Source organism: Aotus nancymaae, unplaced genomic scaffold (genome assembly GCF_030222135.1).
Source record: "Aotus nancymaae isolate 86718 unplaced genomic scaffold, 86718_ANA_hifiasm-v0.15.2.pri h1tg000051l, whole genome shotgun sequence".
Taxonomy (NCBI): domain Eukaryota; kingdom Metazoa; phylum Chordata; class Mammalia; order Primates; family Aotidae; genus Aotus; species Aotus nancymaae.
Window position 1 is genome coordinate 7,574,762 of NW_026988465.1, and position 2,282 is coordinate 7,577,043.

At 42.0% G+C, this 2,282-nt stretch overlaps 1 pseudogene; it reads left to right on the top strand.

Annotated features, from left to right (window-relative positions):
- The first annotated feature begins 507 nt into the window (after positions 1-507).
- LOC135269307 (U4 spliceosomal RNA) lies at positions 508-639 on the top strand (annotated as a pseudogene).
- The last annotated feature ends 1,643 nt before the right edge of the window (positions 640-2,282 follow it).

Genomic DNA, 2,282 nt, shown 5'->3' on the forward strand with positions numbered 1-2,282 from the left:
ACATCAAAGAACAAAGGAAAATCCTTACTGCTGGCGGAAATATGAGGGTGCTTCACAATGCTATTTCACAAGTCTTTTCTACATGGGCATCAGTCACAGAGGTGGTTTGACAAACATCATTGAGCAACATGGCAATAATTTTAGAACACTTATCTATTCCTGAGCTATTTCTGTGATAAAAACGTTACTAAAATACAGCCAGGCACAGTGGTTCATGCCTGTAATCCCAGCACTTTGAGAGGCCAAGGCAGGCAAATCACCTGAGGTCAGGAGTTTGAGACCAGCCTGAACAACATGGTGAAACCCTGTCTCTACTAAAACTACAAAAATTCGCCTGGCGTGGTGGTAGGTACCAGTGACACCAATTACTCGGGATGCTGAGGCAGGAGAATTACTTGAACCCTGGAGGTGGACGTTACAGTGAGCTGAGATTGCACCACTACACTCCAGCCTGGGTGACAGAGGGAGACTCTGTCTCAAAAAAAATTGTTAAAAAATATTATTGACAGCTTTGCACGGCATCGTAGCCAATGAGGTTTATCCGAGGCGTGATTATTGCGAATTGAAAACTTTTCCCAATACCCTGCCATGATGATTTGAAATATAGTCATTGGCAATTTTTGACAGTCTCTATGGAGTCTGAATTGAAAAAAAATATTATTGACAAAAAGAACACACTATTGCTTACTCTAATAAAACAAACACACCTCCCCTCTTCCAAAAAGTATGTGAGACAGCTTAGACTGTTACAATACTGTGAAGGGAACCAGTAAAATTTATACCATATTCTAGTTGTGAAATGTTCAGAACAGGAAAAATCTTAGAATCAGAAGATAAATTAGCAGCTCTCAGGGACCCGGGGAGTTGGGATGGTCATGTAATGGTTAGATGGTTTCTTTTGGGATAATAACATATATTGTGGAATTAGATGGAGATAATGGTTGCATAGCCTTGTGTGAATATACTGAAAACGACTGCACTGTACATTTCAAATGAGAGAATTGTATGGTAAATAAATTAAGTCTCAATAAAGTTGTTACAGAAAATTTACATCATACCAATGGCTTGCATGTGTAACAAGTTTATACTTTCAAAGTAACTTCCTTTATTATATAAGTTTAATATCATTATAACCTTATAAAGTACGCATGGCAAGTTCATTTAATCTCCCTTGACAGTTGGTAGAACGGAGACCCAAAGAGACTCAGTGATTTTTGCCAATAGCACATATCCAATTAGAGGTAGAGCCAGATTTCAAATAAAAATATTCCTATCTGCCAGGTAATCCCAGCACTTTGGGAGGCTGAGGCGGGCTGATCACCTGAGGTCGGGAGTTCAACACCAGCCTGACCAACATGGAGAAACCCCATCTCTACTAAAAATACAAAATTAGCCAGGTGTGCTGGTATATGCCTGTAATTCCAGCTACTTGGGAGGCTGACGCAGGAGAATTGCTGGAACCTGGGAGGCAGAGGTTGCGGTGAGCTGAGATCGCGCCATTGCACTCCAGCCTGGGCAACAAGAGCGAAACTCCATCTGAAAAAAAAAAAATCCTATCCAGTGAACCTCTATTGTTCAGTGTCCCATTAATGGGTTATACTTAATATCCAGCTACTCAATTTCATATATTTTATATGATGTTATTAAATAATAACGATTTTTTTTTTTGAGACGGGGTTTTACTCTTGTTGCCCAGTCTGGAGTGCAATGACACCATCTCAGCTCACTGCAACCTCTGCCTCCTGGGTTCAATTGATTCTCCTGCCTCAGCCTCCCAAGTAGCTGAGATTACAGGCACCCGCCACCATGCCTGGCTAATTTTTTGTATTTTTAGTAGAGACAGGATCTCACCATGTTGGCCAGGCTGGTATTGAACTTCTGACCTCAGGTGATCCACCCATCTCAGCCTCCCACAGTGCTGGGATTATGGGCGTGAACCACAACTCTTATTTATTAAGTGCCTGTTATGTGCCAGGTAGCTTCATACACTGTTTTTGTTTGTTTGTTTTGCTTTTTAGAGAGCAGATCTTGCTATGTTGCCCAGGCTGGAATACAGTGGCTATTCACAGGCTGGGTCGCAATGCACTGCAGCCTTCAATCCGGGGCTCCAGAAATCCTCCCACCTCAGCCTCCCAAGTAGCTGATACTACAGGTGCATGTCACCATGCCGTGCTATTACAAGTCATTATACAAACCTCATAAAGTCTTGTTAGCTGCATTTTACTTCTTTTGGAAGGTGGCTTATTGGTCCACCTTATTGGAAGGTTGCCCCATAGGGGACA